The following is a 19,678-nucleotide window of genomic DNA, read 5'->3' on the forward strand; positions in this document are numbered from 1 at the left end:
TTACTTGCCATTGTGGGTTTGATGGCCGACCCGATTTTTTGCATTAAGAGGAGAAAGTGATTGAGGAGTATGTGGAAATGAACCAAAATGGGAACGTCTCGCCGTCCGTGGTTTGGAAGTTATGGAAGGCGGTAGTGAGGGGGGAGGTCATATCATTCAAGACAAAGGTGGTTAGCAAGGCGCGTTCGGAAGGGCAGCGTGGATCGGGGAAATGTTGGCGGACGTGGAATATATCTGATGCACACGGAAGCGGGACATGTAGTGAGGGGGAAGGAGTTGCAGGTGAAGTTTGATCTTCTATCGAAAGGGAGGGCGGTTCAGCAATGGAGGCCCGCAAGGGATTGGCTATGAATATGGTGAGAAAGCCATTGGATTGCTGGCGGGTCATTTCCATCGGCAGGCAGCAGCGAGGGAGGTGGGAGGGAGTATTTCTGCATCTGAATGTGAACTGGTTCGTTGATTTAGAAGAATGTTCAGAATATTTTTGTGACATTTGGGCATTTTGGATCTGAACCGAGGGGAGTATCGAACTGATATTTGATAATAAATGTAAAATCCTCTCTTTCGTTGATGCGGAGTGGAAACGTTAACTCCGTTTCTCTCTCCACTGATGATGCCAGACCGGTTGAGTTTTCCCTGAAGTTTCTGTTTTTGTGTGTTGAAATTTAATGGATTTGCTTTAACACATATGTTTCTGGACCCTGAGGATAATACCTGCATTTTCAGAATCCAGCACTAACTCCAGTTTGTATTTTGATTTCTGTCGGTGCATTATCGCCCTGTCAACAAATAATGAAAGATAATGCACAGAGTCCAACAGCAAATTGCGATTTTAAATCAAATCAAATGGCATTTCCTAATTCAACAAAGCGGTGCTATCAAAACTTTCCTATAGCAACCTTAACAAAGCTATTGGCTCATCTCGGGTTTGGATTTCGTCAGGTTCTGAATGAAAGAATATTTATTGCGAACTCAATAATGTTGAGAATTGTATTATGTGTGTCTGCCTGCTCCTACCGAATAAAAAAATACCTTCCGCGTCAAATCACCGAACAGCATCGGATCTCGTGTAGTCGTGGCCGAGTGGTTAAGGCAATGGACTAGAAATCCTTTGGGGTTTCCACGCGCAGGTTCGAACCCTGCCGACTACGTATTTTCTTTTTCTCATTCAGGTTCAAGTTTCACCACGTTCTTTGGAACGAATGGTGTCTGATGCGAAATGGTATCCCACACTTTGCAAAAAGACCAGTTGTTTTTCCCAACAGAGTGCGCTCTATTTGAAAAGGCGGGACACAGTTCGACATGTGTTATTATTCAGTGATTGGAAAAGTTCACAACGCTTTCTGGATAAGAATTATACAATGGAACATATGCCATTAATTAGTGAACGGAGATGTACAGACAGCTTGCTGATGAAGAGTTAGGCCATGGGCAAGCGTTATTGACTAGGCAGGGGAGAAGTAAAAGCCTGAATCATGCGAGCAACAATTCCAATTTTCAATTTTGTCCAGGGATTGGCGATGGTGAATGCAGAAAAGCTAGTGTTTCGAAACAAACCTGTTGGACGTTGACCTGGTGTTGTAAGACATCGTACTGTGCTCACCACAGTCCAACACCGGCATCTCTAAATCATGGCTATCTCCAAACTAAGACAATGCGAATGCTTTTTGGATAGTATATATCGCAAATTGATTGTAGATGGTTGAATAAATACTAGAAACTGAGAGGGATCAAGTCAAGACCAGCATGGAGAGAAATAATCCTCACTCACCCGTCAGTCAGGAATGTTGGCTGTCTCCCAAGCACTAGATCCGGGGTCGCTTACCTAGCATTGCCAATTTAGCCTTGTGGCGATCAAATGAGGACTCTCAAGTCGCGAACTTGCTTTGTGACTGTAAAGACGTCCGCGGGTGCAATTCAAATAACCATAGTTTCAAACTCCATCTACCCTCCATTGCACTCAGGTTTCTTCTTTATTGTTAACAATTACTTGCCATTGTGGGTTTGATGGCCGACCCGATTTTTTGCATTAAGAGGAGAAAGTGATTGAGGAGTATGTGGAAATGAACCAAAATGGGAACGTCTCGCCGTCCGTGGTTTGGAAGTTATGGAAGGCGGTATTGAGGGGGGAGGTCGTATCATTCAAGACAAAGGTGGTTAGCAAGGCGCGTTCGGAAGTGCAGCGTGGATCGGGGAAATGTTGGCGGGCGTGGAATATATCTGATGCACACGGAAGCGGGACATGTAGTGAGGAGGAAGGAGTTGCAGGTGAAGTTTGATCTTCTATCGAAAGGGAGGGCGGTTCAGCAATGGAGGCCCGCAAGGGATTGGCTGTGAATATGGTGAGAAAGCCATTGGATTGCTGGCGGGTCATTTCCATCGGCAGGCAGCAGCGAGGGAGGTGGGAGGGAGTATTTCTGCATCTGAATGTGAACTGGTTCGTGGATTTAGAAGAATGTTCAGAATATTTTTGTGACATTTGGGCATTTTGGATCTGAAGCGAGGGGAGTATCGAACTGATATTTGATAATAAATGTAAGATCCTCTCTTTAGTTGATGCGGAGTGGAAACGTTAACTCCGTTTCTCTCTCCACTGATGATGCCAGACCGGCTGAGGTTTCCCTGAAGTTTCTGTTTTTGTGTGTTGAAATTTAATGGATTTGCTTTAACACATATGTTTCTGGACCCTGAGGATAATACCTGCATTTTCAGAATCCAGCACTAACTCCAGTTTGTAGTTTGATTTCTGTCGGTGCATTATCGCCCTGTCAACAAATAATGAAAGAAAATGCACAGAGTCCAACAGCAAATTGTGATTTTAAATCAAATCAAATGGCATTTCCTAATTCAACAAAGCGGTGCTATCAAAACTTTCCTATAGCAACCTTAACAAAGCTATTGGCTCATCTCGGGTTTGGAATTCGTCAGGTTCTGAATGAAAGAATATTTATTGCGAACTCAATAATGTTGAGAATTGTATTATGTGTGTCTGCCTGCTCCTACCGAATAAAAAATTACCTTCCGCGTCAAATCACCGAACAGCATCGGATGTCGTGTAGTCGTGGCCGAGTGGTTAAGGCAATGGACTAGAAATCCATTGGGGTTTCCACGCGCAGGTTCGAACCCTGCCGACTACGTATGTTCTTTTTCTCATTCAGGTTCAAGTTTCACCACGTTCTTTGGAACGAATGGTGTCTGATGCGAAATGGTATCCCACACTTTGCAAAAAGACCAGTTGTTTTTCCCAACAGAGTGCGCTCTATTTGAAAAGGCGGGACACAGTTCGACATGTGTTATTATTCAGAGATTGGAAAAGTTCACAACGCTTTCTGGATAAGAATTATACAATGGAACATATGCCATTAATTAGTGAACGGAGATGTACAGACAGCTTGCTGATGAAGAGTTAGGCCATGGGCAAGCGTTATTGACTAGGCAGGGGAGAAGTAAAAGCCTGAATCATGCGAGCAACAATTCCAATTTTCAATTTTGTCCAGGGATTGGCGATGGTGAATGCAGAAAAGCTAGTGTTTCGAAACAAACCTGTTGGACGTTGACCTGGTGTTGTAAGACATCGTACTGTGCTCACCACAGTCCAACACCGGCATCTCTAAATCATGGCTATCTCCAAACTAAGACAATGCGAATGCTTTTTGGATAGTATACATCGCAAATTGATTGTAGATGGTTGAATAAATACTAGAAACTGAGAGGGATCAAGTCAAGACCAGCATGGAGAGAAATAATCCTCACTCACCCGTCAGTCAGGAACGTTGGCTGTCTCCCAAGCACTAGATCCGGGGTCGCTTACCTAGCATTGCCAATTTAGCCTTGTGGCGATCAAATGAGGACTCTCAAGTCGCGAACTTGCTTTGTGACTGTAAAGACGTCCGCGGGTGCAATTCAAATAACCATAGTTTCAAACTCCATCTACCCTCCATTGCACTCAGGTTTCTTCTTTATTGTTAACAATTACTTGCCATTGTGGGTTTGATGGCCGACCCGATTTTTTGCATTAAGAGGAGAAAGTGATTGAGGAGTATGTGGAAATGAACCAAAATGGGAACGTCTCGCCGTCCGTGGTTTGGAAGTTATGGAAGGCGGTAGTGAGGGGGGAGGTCATATCATTCAAGACAAAGGTGGTTAGCAAGGCGCGTTCGGAAGGGCAGCGTGGATCGGGGAAATGTTGGCGGGCGTGGAATATATCTGATGCACACGGAAGCGGGACATGTAGTGAGGGGGAAGGAGTTGCCGGTGAAGTTTGATCTTCTATCGAAAGGGAGGGCGGTTCAGCAATGGAGGCCCGCAAGGGATTGGCTATGAATATGGTGAGAAAGCCATTGGATTGCTGGCGGGTCATTTCCATCGGTAGGCAGCAGCGAGGGAGGTGGGAGGGAGTATTTCTGAATGTGAACTGGTTCGTTGATTTAGAAGAATGTTCAGAATATTTTTGTGACATTTGGGCATTTTGGATCTGAACCGAGGGGAGTATCGAACTGATATTTGATAATAAATGTAAAATCCTCTCTTTAGTTGATGCGGAGTGGAAACGTTAACTCCGTTTCTCTCTCCACTGATGATGCCAGACCGGTTGAGTTTTCCCTGAAGTTTCTGTTTTTGTGTGTTGAAATTTAATGGATTTGCTTTAACACATATGTTTCTGGACCCTGAGGATAATACCTGCATTTTCAGAATCCAGCACTAACTCCAGTTTGTATTTTGATTTCTGTCGGTGCATTATCGCCCTGTCAACAAATAATGAAAGATAATGCACAGAGTCCAACAGCAAATTGCGATTTTAAATCAAATCAAATGGCATTTCCTAATTCAACAAAGCGGTGCTATCAAAACTTTCCTATAGCAACCTTAACAAAGCTATTGGCTCATATCGGGTTTGGATTTCGTCAGGTTCTGAATGAAAGAATATTTATTGCGAACTCAATAATGTTGAGAATTGTATTATGTGTGTCTGCCTGCTCCTACCGAATAAAAAAATACCTTCCGCGTCAAATCACCGAACAGCATCGGATCTCGTGTAGTCGTGGCCGAGTGGTTAAGGCAATGGACTAGAAATCCATTGGGGTTTCCACGCGCAGGGTCGAACCCTGCCGACTACGTATGTTCTTTTTCTCATTCAGGTTCAAGTTTCACCACGTTCTTTGGAACGAATGGTGTCTGATGCGAAATGGTATCCCACACTTTGCAAAAAGACCAGTTGTTTTTCCCAACAGAGTGCGCTCTATTTGAAAAGGCGGGACACAGTTCGACATGTGTTATTATTCAGTGATTGGAAAAGTTCACAACGCTTTCTGGATAAGAATTATACAATGGAACATATTCCATTAATTAGTGAACGGAGATGTACAGACAGCTTGCTGATGAAGAGTTAGGCCATGGGCAAGCGTTATTGACTAGGCAGGGGAGAAGTAAAAGCCTGAATCATGCGAGCAACAATTCCAATTTTCAATTTTGTCCAGGGATTGGCGATGGTGAATGCAGAAAAGCTAGTGTTTCGAAACAAACCTGTTGGACGTTGACCTGGTGTTGTAAGACATCGTACTGTGCTCACCACAGTCCAACACCGGCATCTCTAAATCATGGCTATCTCCAAACTAAGACAATGCGAATGCTTTTTGGATAGTATATATCGCAAATTGATTGTAGATGGTTGAATAAATACTAGAAACTGAGAGGGATCAAGTCAAGACCAGCATGGAGAGAAATAATCCTCACTCACCCGTCAGTCAGGAATGTTGGCTGTCTCCCAAGCACTAGATCCGGGGTCGCTTACCGAGCATTGCCAATTTAACCTTGTGGCGATCAAATGAGGACTCTCAAGTCGCGAACTTGCTTTGTGACTGTAAAGACGTCCGCGGTTGCAGTTCAAATAACCATAGTTTCAAACTCCATCTACCCTCCATTGCACTCAGGTTTCTTCTTTATTGTTAACAATTACTTGCCATTGTGGGTTTGATGGCCGACCCGATTTTTTGCATTAAGAGGAGAAAGTGATTGAGGAGTATGTGGAAATGAACCAAAATGGGAACGTCTCGCCGTCCGTGGTTTGGAAGTTATGGAAGGCGGTAGTGAGGGGGGAGGTCATATCATTCAAGACAAAGGTGGTTAGCGAGGCGCGTTAGGAAGGGCAGCGTGGATCGGGGAAATGTTGGCGGGCGTGGAATATATCTGATGCACACGGAAGCGGGACATGTAGTGAGGAGGAAGGAGTTGCAGGTGAAGTTTGATCTTCTATCGAAAGGGAGGGCGGTTCAGCAATGGAGGCCCGCAAGGGATTGGCTATGAGTATGGTGAGCAAGCCATTGGATTGCTGACGGGTCATTTCCATCGGCAGGCAGCAGCGAGGGAGGTGGGAGGGAGTATTTCTGCATCTGAATGTGAACTGGTTCGTGGATTTAGAAGAATGTTGAGAATATTTTTGTGGCATTTGGGCACTTTGGATCTGAAGCGAGGGGAGTATCGAACTTATATTTGATAATAAATGTAAACTCCTCCCTTTAGTTGATGCGGAGTGGAAACGTTAACTCCGTTTCTCTCTCCACTGATGATGCCAGACCGGCTGAGTTTTCCCTGAAGTTTCTGTTTTTGTGTGTTGAAATTTAATGGATTTGCTTTAACCCATATGTTTCTGGACCCTGAGGATAATTCCTGCATTTTCAGAATCCAGCACTAACTCCAGTTTGTATTGTGATTTCTTTCGGTGCATTATCGCCCTGTCAACAAATACAGAAAGAAAATGCACCGAGTCCAACAGCAAATTGCGAATTTAAATCAAATCAAATGACATTTCCTAATTCAACAAAGTGGTGCTATCAAAGCTTTCCTATAGCAACCTTAACAAAGCTATTGGCTCATCTCGGGTTTGGATTTCGTCAGGTTCTGAATGAAAGAATATTTATTGTGAACTCAATAATGTTCAGAATTGAATGATGTGTTTCTGCCTACTCCTACCGAATAAAAAAATACCTTCCGCGTCAAATGACACCGAAGCAGCTTTTGAGCTCGTGTAGTCGTGGCCGAGTGGTTAAGGCGATGGACTAGAAATCCATTGGGGTCTCCCCGCGCAGGTTCGAACCCTGCCGACTACGTATGTTCTTTTTCGCATTCAGGTTCAAGTTTCACCACGTTCTTTGGAACGAATGGTGTCTGATGCGAAATGGTATCCCACACTTTGCAAAAAGACGAGTTGTTTTTCCCAACAGAGTGCGCTCTATTTGAAAAGTCGGGACACAGTTCAACATGTGTTATTATTCAGTGATTGGAAAAGTTCACAACGCTTTCTGGATAAGAATTATACAATGGAACATATGCCATTAATTAGTGAACGGAGATGTACAGACAGCTTGCTGATGAAGAGTTAGGCCATGGGCAAGCGTTATTGACTAGGGAGGGGAGAAGTAAAAGCCTGAATCATGCGAGCAACTATTCCAATTTTCGATTTTGTCCAGGGAATGGCTATGGTGAATGCAGAAAAGCTAGTGGTTCGAAACATACCTGTTGGACGTTAACCTGGTGTTGTCAGACATCGTACTGTGCTCACCACAGTCCAACACCGGCATCTCTAAATCATGGCTATTTCCAAACTAAGACAATGTGAATGATTTTTGGATAGTGTATATCGCAAATTGATTGTAGATGGTTGAATAAATACTAGAAACTAAGAGGGAACAAGCATGGAGAGAAATAAGCCTCACTCACCCGTCAGTCAGGAATGTTGGCTGTCTCCCATGCACGAGATCCGGGTTCGCTTACCGAGCATTGCCAATTTAACCTTGTGGCGATCAAATGAGGACTCTCAAGTCGCGAACGTCCGCGGGTGCAATTCAAATAACCATAGTTTCAAACTCCATCTACCTTCCATTGAACTCAGGTTTCTTCTTTATTGTTAACAATTACTTGCCATTGTGGGTTTGATGGCAGACCCAATTTTTTGCATTAAGAGGAGAAAGTGATTGAGGAGTATGTGGAAATGAACCAAAATGGGAACGTCTCGCCGTCCGTGGTTTGGAAGGTATGGAAGGCGGTAGTGAGGGGGGAGGTCATTTCATTCAAGACAAAGGTGGTTAGCGAGGCGCGTTAGGAATGGCAGCGTGGATCAGGGAGATGTTGGCGGGCGATGGAATATATCTGATGCACACGGAAGCGGCACATTTAGTGAGGAGGAAGGAGTTGCAGGTGAAGTTTGATCTTCTATCGAAAGGGAGGGCTGTTCAGCAATGGAGGCCCGCAAGGGATTGGCTATGAGTATGGTGAACAAGCCATTGGATGGCTGGCTGGTCATTTCCATCGGCAGGCAGCAGCGATGGAGGTGGAAGGGAATATTTCTGCATCTGAATGTGAACTGGTTCGTGGATTTAGAAGAATGTTGATAATATTTTTGTGACATTTGGGCATTTTGGATCTGAAGCGCGGGGAGTATCGAACTTGTATTTGATAATAAATGTAAAATCCTCCCTTTAGTTGATGCGGAGTGGAAACGTTAACTCCGTTTCTCTCTCCACTGATGATGCCAGACCGGCTGAGTTTCCCCTGAAGTTTCTGTTTTTGTGAGTTGAAATCTAATGGATTTGCTTTAACCCAGATGTTTCTGGACCCTGAGGATAATTCCTGCATTTTCAGAATCCAGCACTAACTCCAGTTTGTATTGTGATTTCTGTCGGTGCATTATCGCCCTGTCAACAAATACAGAAAGAAAATGCACAGAGTCCAACAGCAAATTGCGAATTTAAATCAAATCAAATGGCATTTCCTAATTCAACAAAGCGGTGCTATCAAAACATTCTTATAGCAACCTTAACAAAGCTATTGGCTCATCTCGGGTTTGGATTTCGTCAGGTTCTGAATGAAAGAATACTTATTATGAACACAATAATGTTCAGAATTGTATTATGTGTGTCTGCTGCTCCTCCCGAATAAAAAAATACCTTCCGCGTCAAATCACCGAAGCAGCTTTTGCCCTCATGTAGTCGTGGTCGAGTGGTTAAGGCGATGGAGTAGAAATCCATTGGGGTCTCCCCGCGCAGGTTCGAACCCTGCCGATTACGTTTTCCCTTTTTCTCATTCAGGTTCAAGTTTCACCACGTTCTTTGGAACGAATGGTGTCTGATGCGAAATGGTATCCCACACTTTGCAAAAAGACGAGTTGTTTTTCCCAACAGAGTGCGCTCTATTTGAAAAGTCGGGACACAGTTCAACATGTGTTATTATTCAGTGATTGGAAAAGTACACAGCGCTTTCTGGATAAGAATTTTACAATGGAACATATGCTATTAATGAGTGAACGGAGATGTACATTCAGCTTGCTGATGAAGACTTCGGCCATGGGCAAGCGTTATTGACCAGGGAGGGGAGAAGTAAAATGCCTGAATCATGCGAGGAACAATTCAAATTTTCAATTTTGTCCAGGGATTGGCTATGGTGAATGCAGAAAAGCCAGTGTTTCGAAACAAACCTGTTGGACATTAACCTGGTGTTGGAAGACATCTTACTGTGCTCACCACAGTCCAACACCGGCATCTCCAAATCATGACTATCTCAAACCTAAGACAATGTGAATGCTTTTTGGATAGTGTATATCACAAATATATTGTAGGTGGTTGAATAAATACTAGAAATTAAGAGGGAACAAGTCAAGACCAGCATGGAGAGAAATAATCCTCACTCACCCGTCAGTCAGGAATATTGGCTGTCTCCCAAGCACTGGATCCGGGTTCTGTTACCGAGCATCGCCAATTTAACCTTAGGGCGATCAAATGAGGACTCTCAAGTCGCGAACGTTGCTTTGTTACTCTAAAGACGTCCGTGGGTGCAATTCAAATAACCATAGTTTCAAACTCCACCTACCTTCCATTGAACTCAGGCTTCTTCTTTATTGTTCACAATGAGTTGCCATTGTGGGTTTGATGGCAGACCCGATTTTTTGCATTAAGATGGGGAAAGTGATTGAGGAGTATGTGGAAATGAACCAAAATGGGAACGTCTCGCCGTCCGTGGTTTGCAAGGTATGGAAGGCGGGAGTGAGGGGAGGTAATTTCATTCAAGGCAAAGGTAGGTAGCGAGGCGCGGGAGGGAGGGCAGCGTTGATCGGGGAGATGTTGGCGGGCGATGGAATATATCTGATGCACACGGAAGAGGGACATGTAGTGAGGAGGAAGGAGTTGCCGGTGAAGTTTGATCTTCTATCGAAAGGGAGGGCGGTTCAGCAATGGAGGCCCGCAAGGGATTGGCTATGAATATGGTGAGAAAGCCATTGGATTGCTGGCGGGTCATTTCCATCGGCAGGCAGCAGCGAGGGAGGTGGGAGGGAGTATTTCTGCATCTGAATGTGAACTGGTTCGTTGATTTAGAAGAATGTTCAGAATATTTTTGTGACATTTGGGCATTTTTGATCTGAAGCGAGGGGAGTATCGAACTGATATTTGATAATAAATGTAAAATCCTCTCTTTAGTTGATGCGGAGTGGAAACGTTAACTCCGTTTCTCTCTCCACTGATGATGCCAGACCGGCTGAGTTTTCCCTGAAGTTTCTGTTTTTGTGTGTTGAAATTTAATGGATTTGCTTGAACACATATGTTTCTGGACCCTGAGGATAAGACCTGCATTTTCAGAATCCAGCACTAACTCCAGTTTGTATTTTGATTTCTGTCGGTGCATTATCGCCCTGTCAACAAATAATGAAAGACAATGCACAGAGTCCAACAGCAAATTGCGATTTTAAATCAAATCAAATGGCATTTCCTAATTCAACAAAGCGGTGCGATCAAAACTTTCCTATAGCAACCTTAACAAAGCTATTGGCTCATCTCGGGTTTGGATTTCGTCAGGTTCTGAATGAAAGAATATTTATTGCGAACTCAATAATGTTGAGAATTGTATTATGTGTGTCTGCCTGCTACTACCGAATAAAAAAATACCTTTCGCGTCAAATCACCGAACAGCATCGGATCTCGTGTAGTCGTGGCCGAGTGGTTAAGGCAATGGACTAGAAATCCATTGGGGTTTCCACGCGCAGGTTCGAACCCTGCCGACTACGTATGTTCTTTTTCGCATTCATGTTCAAGTTTCACCACGTTCTTTGGAACGAATGGTGTCTGATGCGAAATGGTATCCCACACTTTGCAAACAGACGAGTTGTTTTTCCCAACAGAGTGCGCTCTATTTGAAAAGTCGGGACACAGTTCAACATGTGTTATTATTCAGTGATTGGAAAAGTTCACAACGCTTTCTGGATAAGAATTATACAATGGAACATATGCCATTAATTAGTGAACGGAGATGTACATTCAGCTTGCTGATGAAGAGTTAGGCCATGGGCAAGCGTTATTGACTCGGGAGGGGAGAAGTAAAAGCCTGAATCATGCGAGCAACTATTCCAATTTTCGATTTTGTCCAGGGAATGGCTATGGTGAATGCAGAAAAGCTAGTGGTTCGAAACATACCTGTTGGACGTTAACCTGGTGTTGTAAGACACCGTACTGTGCTCACCACAGTCCAACACCGGCATCTCTAAATCATGGCTATCTCCAAACTAAGACAATGTGAATGATTTTTGGATAGTGTATATCGCAAATTGATTGTAGATGGTTGAATAAATACTAGAAACTAAGAGGGAACAAGCATGGAGAGAAATAAGCCTCACTCACCCGTCAGTCAGGAATGTTGGCTGTCTCCCAAGCACGAGATCCGGGTTCGCGAACCGAGCATTGCCAATTTAACCTTGTGGCGATCAAATAAGGACTCTCAAGTCGCGAACGTCCGCGGGTGCAATTCAAATAACCATAGTTTCAAACTCCATCTACCTTCCATTGAACTCAGGTTTCTTCTTTATTGTTAACAATTACTTGCCATTGTGGGTTTGATGGCCGACCCGATTTTTTGCATTAAGAGGAGAAAGTGATTGAGGAGTATGTGGAAATGAACCAAAATGGGAACGTCTCGCCGTCCGTGGTTTGGAAGGTATGGAAGGCGGTAGTGAGGGGGGAGGTCATTTCATTCAAGACAAAGGTGGTTAGCGAGGCGCGTTAGGAATGGCAACGTGGATCAGGGAGATGTTGGCGGGCAATGGAATATATCTGATGCACACGGAAGCGGCACATTTAGTGAGGAGGAAGGAGTTGCAGGTGAAGTTTGATCTTCTATCGAAAGGGAGGGCGGTTCAGCAATGGAGGCCCGCAAGGGATTGGCTATGAGTATGGTGAACAAGCCATTGGATGGCTGGCTGGTCATTTCCATCGGCAGGCAGCAGCGATGGAGGTGGAAGGGAGTATTTCTGCATCTGAATGTGAACTGGTTCGTGGATTTAGAAGAATGTTGATAATATTTTTGTGACATTTGGGCATTTTGGATCTGAAGCGCGGGGAGTATCGAACTTATATTTGATAATAAATGTAAAATCCTCCCTTTAGTTGATGCGGAGCGGAAACGTTAACTCCGTTTCTCACTCCACTGATGATGCCAGACCGGCTGAGTTTCCCCTGAAGTTTCTGTTTTTGTGAGTTGAAATCTAATGGATTTGCTTTAACCCAGATGTTTCTGGACCCTGAGGATAATTCCTGCATTTTCAGAATCCAGCACTAACTCCAGTTTGTATTGTGATTTCTGTCGGTGCATTATCGCCCTGTCAACAAATACAGAAAGAAAATGCACAGAGTCCAACAGGAAATTGCGAATTTAAATCAAATCAAATGGCATTTCCTAATTAAACAAAGCGGTGCTATCAAAACATTCTTATAGCAACCTTAACAAAGCTATTGGCTCATCTCGGGTTTGGATTTCGTCAGGTTCTGAATGAAAGAATACTTATTATGAACACAATAATGTTCAGAATTGTATTATGTGTGTCTGCCTGCTCCTCCCGAATAAAAAAATACCTTCCGCGTCAAATCACCGAAGCAGCTTTTACGCTCATGTAGTCGTGGCCGAGTGGTTAAGGCGATGGAGTAGAAATCCATTGGGGTCTGCCCGCGCAGCTTCGAACGCTGCCGACTACGTATGTTCTTTTTCGCATTCAGGTTCAAGTTTCACCATGTTCTTTGGAACGAATGGTGTCTGATGCGAAATGGTATCCCACACTTTGCAAAAAGACGAGTTGTTTTTCCCAACAGAGTGCGCTCTATTTGAAAAGTCGGGACACAGTTCAACATGTGTTAAAATTCAGTGATTGGAAAAGTTCACAGCGCTATCTGGATAAGAATTTTACAATGGAACATATGCTATTAATTAGTGAACGGAGATGTACATTCAGCTTTCTGATGAAGACTTAGGCCATGGGCAAGCGTTGTTGACCAGGGAGGGGAGAAGTAAAATGCCTGAATCATGCGAGCAACAATTCCAATTTTCGATTTTGTCCAGGGAATGGCTATGGTGAATGCAGAAAAGCTAGTGGTTCGAAACATACCTGTTGGACGTTAACCTGGTGTTGTAAGACACCGTACTGTGCTCACCACAGTCCAACACCGGCATCTCTAAATCATGGCTATCTCCAAACTAAGACAATGTGAATGATTTTTGGATAGTGTATATCGCAAATTGATTGTAGATGGTTGAATAAATACTAGAAACTAAGAGGGAACAAGCATGGAGAGAAATAAGCCTCACTCACCCGTCAGTCAGGAATGTTGGCTGTCTCCCAAGCACGAGATCCGGGTTCGCGAACCGAGCATTGCCAATTTAACCTTGTGGCGATCAAATAAGGACTCTCAAGTCGCGAACGTCCGCGGGTGCAATTCAAATAACCATAGTTTCAAACTCCATCTACCTTCCATTGAACTCAGGTTTCTTCTTTATTGTTAACAATTACTTGCCATTGTGGGTTTGATGGCCGACCCGATTTTTTGCATTAAGAGGAGAAAGTGATTGAGGAGTATGTGGAAATGAACCAAAATGGGAACGTCTCGCCGTCCGTGGTTTGGAAGGTATGGAAGGCGGTAGTGAGGGGGGAGGTCATTTCATTCAAGACAAAGGTGGTTAGCGAGGCGCGTTAGGAATGGCAACGTGGATCAGGGAGATGTTGGCGGGCAATGGAATATATCTGATGCACACGGAAGCGGCACATTTAGTGAGGAGGAAGGAGTTGCAGGTGAAGTTTGATCTTCTATCGAAAGGGAGGGCGGTTCAGCAATGGAGGCCCGCAAGGGATTGGCTATGAGTATGGTGAACAAGCCATTGGATGGCTGGCTGGTCATTTCCATCGGCAGGCAGCAGCGATGGAGGTGGAAGGGAGTATTTCTGCATCTGAATGTGAACTGGTTCGTGGATTTAGAAGAATGTTGATAATATTTTTGTGACATTTGGGCATTTTGGATCTGAAGCGCGGGGAGTATCGAACTTATATTTGATAATAAATGTAAAATCCTCCCTTTAGTTGATGCGGAGCGGAAACGTTAACTCCGTTTCTCACTCCACTGATGATGCCAGACCGGCTGAGTTTCCCCTGAAGTTTCTGTTTTTGTGAGTTGAAATCTAATGGATTTGCTTTAACCCAGATGTTTCTGGACCCTGAGGATAATTCCTGCATTTTCAGAATCCAGCACTAACTCCAGTTTGTATTGTGATTTCTGTCGGTGCATTATCGCCCTGTCAACAAATACAGAAAGAAAATGCACAGAGTCCAACAGGAAATTGCGAATTTAAATCAAATCAAATGGCATTTCCTAATTAAACAAAGCGGTGCTATCAAAACATTCTTATAGCAACCTTAACAAAGCTATTGGCTCATCTCGGGTTTGGATTTCGTCAGGTTCTGAATGAAAGAATACTTATTATGAACACAATAATGTTCAGAATTGTATTATGTGTGTCTGCCTGCTCCTCCCGAATAAAAAAATACCTTCCGCGTCAAATCACCGAAGCAGCTTTTACGCTCATGTAGTCGTGGCCGAGTGGTTAAGGCGATGGAGTAGAAATCCATTGGGGTCTGCCCGCGCAGCTTCGAACGCTGCCGACTACGTATGTTCTTTTTCGCATTCAGGTTCAAGTTTCACCATGTTCTTTGGAACGAATGGTGTCTGATGCGAAATGGTATCCCACACTTTGCAAAAAGACGAGTTGTTTTTCCCAACAGAGTGCGCTCTATTTGAAAAGTCGGGACACAGTTCAACATGTGTTAAAATTCAGTGATTGGAAAAGTTCACAGCGCTATCTGGATAAGAATTTTACAATGGAACATATGCTATTAATTAGTGAACGGAGATGTACATTCAGCTTTCTGATGAAGACTTAGGCCATGGGCAAGCGTTGTTGACCAGGGAGGGGAGAAGTAAAATGCCTGAATCATGCGAGCAACAATTCCAATTTTCGATTTTGTCCAGGGATTGGCTATGGTGAATGCAGAAAAGCTAGTGTTTCGAAACATACCTGTTGGACGTTAACCTGGTGTTGTAAGACATCGTACTGTGCTCACCACAGTCCAACACCGGCATCTCCAAATCATGGCTATCTCCAAACTAAGACAATGTGAATGCTTTTTGGATAGTGTATATCGCAAATATATTGTAGATTGTTGAATAAATACTAGAAATTAAGAGGGAACAAGTCAAGACCAGCATGGAGAGAAATAATCCTCACTCACCCGTCAGTCAGGAATATTGGCTGTCTCCCAAGCACTGGATCCGGGTTCTGTTACCGAGCATTGCCAATTTAACCTTGTGGCGATCAAATGAGGACTCTCAAGTCGCGAACGTTGCTTTGTGACTCTAAAGACGTCCGTGGGTGCAATTCAAATAACCATAGTTTCAAACTCCACCTAACTTCCATTGAACTCAGGCTTCTTCTTTATTGTTCACAATGACTTGCCATTGTGGGTTTGATGGCAGACTCGATTTTATGCAATAAGATGGGGAAAGTGATTGAGGAGTATGTGGAAATGAACCAAAATGGGAACGTCTCGCCGTCCGTGGTTTGCAAGGTATGGAAGGCGGGAGTGAGGGGAGGTAATTTCATTCAAGGCAAAGGTAGGTAGCGAGGCGCGGGAGGGAGGGCAGCGTTGATCGGGGAGATGTTGGCGGGCGATGGAATATATCTGATGCACACGGAAGAGGGACATGTAGTGAGGAGGAAGGAGTTGCCGGTGAAGTTTGATCTTCTATCGAAAGGGAGGGCGGTTCCGCAATGGAGGCCCGCAAGGGATTGGCTGTGAATATGGTGAGAAAGCCATTGGATTGCTGGCGGGTCATTTCCATCGGCAGGCAGCAGCGAGGGAGGTGGGAGGGAGTATTTCTGCATCTGAATGTGAACTGGTTCGTGGATTTAGAAGAATGTTCAGAATATTTTTGTGACATTTGGGCATTTTTGATCTGAAGCGAGGGGAGTATCGAACTGATATTTGATAATAAATGTAAAATCCTCTCTTTAGTTGATGCGGAGTGGAAACGTTAACTCCGTTTCTCTCTCCACTGATGATGCCAGACCGGCTGAGTTTTGCCTGAAGTTTCTGTTTTTGTGTGTTGAAATTTAATGGATTTGCTTGAACACATATGTTTCTGGACCCTGAGGATAAGACCTGCATTTTCAGAATCCAGCACTAACTCCAGTTTGTATTTTGATTTCTGTCGGTGCATTATCGCCCTGTCAACAAATAATGAAAGACAATGCACAGAGTCCAACAGCAAATTGCGATTTTAAATCAAATCAAATGGCATTTCCTAATTCAACAAAGCGGTGCGATCAAAACTTTCCTATAGCAACCTTAACAAAGCTATTGGCTCATCTCGGGTTTGGATTTCGTCAGGTTCTGAATGAAAGAATATTTATTGCGAACTCAATAATGTTGAGAATTGTATTATGTGTGTCTGCCTGCTACTACCGAATAAAAAAATACCTTCCGCGTCAAATCACCGAACAGCATCTGCTCTCGTGTAGTCGTGGCCGAGTGGTTAAGGCGATGGACTAGAAATCCATTGGGGTCTCCCCGCGCAGGTTCGAACCCTGCCGACTACGTATGTTCTTTTTCGCATTCAGGTTCAAGTTTTACCACGTTCTTTGGAACGAATGGTGTCTGATGCGAAATGGTATCCCACACTTTGCAAACAGACGAGTTGTTTTTCCCAACAGAGTGCGCTCTATTTGAAATGTCGGGACACAGTTCAACATGTGTTATTATTCAGTGATTGGAAAAGTTCACAACGCTTTCTGGATAAGAATTATACAATGGAACATATGCCATTAATTAGTGAACGGAGATGTACATTCAGCTTGCTGATGAAGAGTTAGGCCATGGGCAAGCGTTATTGACTAGGGAGGGGAGAAGTAAAAGCCTGAATCATGCGAGCAACTATTCCAATTTTCGATTTTGTCCAGGGAATGGCTATGGTGAATGCAGAAAAGCTAGTGGTTCGAAACATACCTGTTGGACGTTAACCTGGTGTTGTAAGACACCGTACTGTGCTCACCACAGTCCAACACCGGCATCTCTAAATCATGGCTATCTCCAAACTAAGACAATGTGAATGATTTTTGGATAGTGTATATCGCAAATTGATTGTAGATGGTTGAATAAATACTAGAAACTAAGAGGGAACAAGCATGGAGAGAAATAAGCCTCACTCACCCGTCAGTCAGGAATGTTGGCTGTCTCCCAAGCACGAGATCCGGGTTCGCTTACCGAGCATTGCCAATTTAACCTTGTGGCGATCAAATAAGGACTCTCAAGTCGCGAACGTCCGCGGGTGCAATTCAAATAACCATAGTTTCAAACTCCATCTACCTTCCATTGAACTCAGGTTTCTTCTTTATTGTTAACAATTACTTGCCATTGTGGGTTTGATGGCAGACCCAATTTTTTGCATTAAGAGGAGAAAGTGATTGAGGAGTATGTGGAAATGAACCAAAATGGGAACGTCTCGCCGTCCGTGGTTTGGAAGGTATGGAAGGCGGTAGTGAGGGGGGAGGTCATTTCATTCAAGACAAAGGTGGTTAGCGAGGCGCGTTAGGAATGGCAGCGTGGATCAGGGAGATGTTGGCGGGCAATGGAATATATCTGATGCACACGGAAGCGGCACATTTAGTGAGGAGGAAGGAGTTGCAGGTGAAGTTTGATCTTCTATCGAAAGGGAGGGCGGTTCAGCAATGGAGGCCCGCAAGGGATTGGCTATGAGTATGGTGAACAAGCCATTGGATGGCTGGCTGGTCATTTCCATCGGCAGGCAGCAGCGATGGAGGTGGAAGGGAGTATTTCTGCATCTGAATGTGAACTGGTTCGTGGATTTAGAAGAATGTTGATAATATTTTTGTGACATTTGGGCATTTTGGATCTGAAGCGCGGGGAGTATCGAACTTATATTTGATAATAAATGTAAAATCCTCCCTTTAGTTGATGCGGAGCGGAAACGTTAACTCCGTTTCTCTCTCCACTGATGATGCCAGACCGGCTGAGTTTCCCCTGAAGTTTCTGTTTTTGTGAGTTGAAATCTAATGGATTTGCTTTAACCCAGATGTTTCTGGACCCTGAGGATAATTCCTGCATTTTCAGAATCCAGCACTAACTCCAGTTTGTATTGTGATTTCTGTCGGTGCATTATCGCCCTGTCAACAAATACAGAAAGAAAATGCACAGAGTCCAACAGGAAATTGCGAATTTAAATCAAATCAAATGGCATTTCCTAATTAAACAAAGCGGTGCTATCAAAACATTCTTATAGCAACCTTAACAAAGCTATTGGCTCATCTCGGGTTTGGATTTCGTCAGGTTCTGAATGAAAGAATACTTATTATGAACACAATAATGTTCAGAATTGTATTATGTGTGTCTGCCTGCTCCTCCCGAATAAAAAAATTCCTTCCGCGTCAAATCACCGAAGCAGCTTTTACGCTCATGTAGTCGTGGCCGAGTGGTTAAGGCGATGGAGTAGAAATCCATTGGGGTCTGCCCGCGCAGCTTCGAACGCTGCCGACTACGTATGTTCTTTTTCGCATTCAGGTTCAAGTTTCACCATGTTCTTTGGAACGAATGGTGTCTGATGCGAAATGGTATCCCACACTTTGCAAAAAGACGAGTTGTTTTTCCCAACAGAGTGCGCTCTATTTGAAAAGTCGGGACACAGTTCAACATGTGTTAAAATTCAGTGATTGGAAAAGTTCACAGCGCTATCTGGATAAGAATTTTACAATGGAACATATGCTATTAATTAGTGAACGGAGATGTACATTCAGCTTTCTGATGAAGACTTAGGCCATGGGCAAGCGTTGTTGACCAGGGAGGGGAGAAGTAAAATGCCTGAATCATGCGAGCAACAATTCCAATTTTCGATTTTGTCCAGGGATTGGCTATGGTGAATGCAGAAAAGCTAGTGTTTCGAAACATACCTGTTGGACGTTAACCTGGTGTTGTAAGACATCGTACTGTGCTCACCACAGTCCAACACCGGCATCTCCAAATCATGGCTATCTCCAAACTAAGACAATGTGAATGCTTTTTGGATAGTGTATATCGCAAATATATTGTAGATTGTTGAATAAATACTAGAAATTAAGAGGGAACAAGTCAAGACCAGCATGGAGAGAAATAATCCTCACTCACCCGTCAGTCAGGAATATTGGCTGTCTCCCAAGCACTGGATCCGGGTTCTGTTACCGAGCATTGCCAATTTAACCTTGTGGCGATCAAATGAGGACTCTCAAGTCGCGAACGTTGCTTTGTGACTCTAAAGACGTCCGTGGGTGCAAT

The 19,678-nt window shown here is 43.9% G+C and overlaps 10 non-coding genes across 10 annotated transcripts; all 10 read left to right on the top strand.

The window, feature by feature from the left end:
• Window positions 1–1,069: 1,069 nt before the first annotated feature.
• On the top strand, window positions 1,070–1,151 carry trnas-aga (transfer RNA serine (anticodon AGA)). Its single transcript has one exon. It is a non-coding gene; the product is annotated as a tRNA-Ser (tRNA).
• Window positions 1,152–3,055: 1,904 nt separating this feature from the next.
• Window positions 3,056–3,137, top strand: trnas-aga (transfer RNA serine (anticodon AGA)). Its single transcript has one exon. It is a non-coding gene; the product is annotated as a tRNA-Ser (tRNA).
• A 1,898-nt stretch (window positions 3,138–5,035) lies between these two features.
• Window positions 5,036–5,117, top strand: trnas-aga (transfer RNA serine (anticodon AGA)). Its single transcript has one exon. It is a non-coding gene; the product is annotated as a tRNA-Ser (tRNA).
• Window positions 5,118–7,024: 1,907 nt separating this feature from the next.
• On the top strand, window positions 7,025–7,106 carry trnas-aga (transfer RNA serine (anticodon AGA)). The gene has a single exon. It is a non-coding gene; the product is annotated as a tRNA-Ser (tRNA).
• A 1,874-nt stretch (window positions 7,107–8,980) lies between these two features.
• trnas-aga (transfer RNA serine (anticodon AGA)) lies at window positions 8,981–9,062 on the top strand. The gene has a single exon. It is a non-coding gene; the product is annotated as a tRNA-Ser (tRNA).
• A 1,906-nt stretch (window positions 9,063–10,968) lies between these two features.
• trnas-aga (transfer RNA serine (anticodon AGA)) lies at window positions 10,969–11,050 on the top strand. Its single transcript has one exon. It is a non-coding gene; the product is annotated as a tRNA-Ser (tRNA).
• Window positions 11,051–12,925: 1,875 nt separating this feature from the next.
• Window positions 12,926–13,007, top strand: trnas-aga (transfer RNA serine (anticodon AGA)). The gene has a single exon. It is a non-coding gene; the product is annotated as a tRNA-Ser (tRNA).
• Window positions 13,008–14,883: 1,876 nt separating this feature from the next.
• On the top strand, window positions 14,884–14,965 carry trnas-aga (transfer RNA serine (anticodon AGA)). The gene has a single exon. It is a non-coding gene; the product is annotated as a tRNA-Ser (tRNA).
• Window positions 14,966–16,871: 1,906 nt separating this feature from the next.
• trnas-aga (transfer RNA serine (anticodon AGA)) lies at window positions 16,872–16,953 on the top strand. Its single transcript has one exon. It is a non-coding gene; the product is annotated as a tRNA-Ser (tRNA).
• Window positions 16,954–18,828: 1,875 nt separating this feature from the next.
• Window positions 18,829–18,910, top strand: trnas-aga (transfer RNA serine (anticodon AGA)). The gene has a single exon. It is a non-coding gene; the product is annotated as a tRNA-Ser (tRNA).
• Window positions 18,911–19,678: the final 768 nt, after the last annotated feature.

This window comes from Scyliorhinus torazame, chromosome 4 (genome assembly GCF_047496885.1).
Source record: "Scyliorhinus torazame isolate Kashiwa2021f chromosome 4, sScyTor2.1, whole genome shotgun sequence".
Taxonomy (NCBI): domain Eukaryota; kingdom Metazoa; phylum Chordata; class Chondrichthyes; order Carcharhiniformes; family Scyliorhinidae; genus Scyliorhinus; species Scyliorhinus torazame.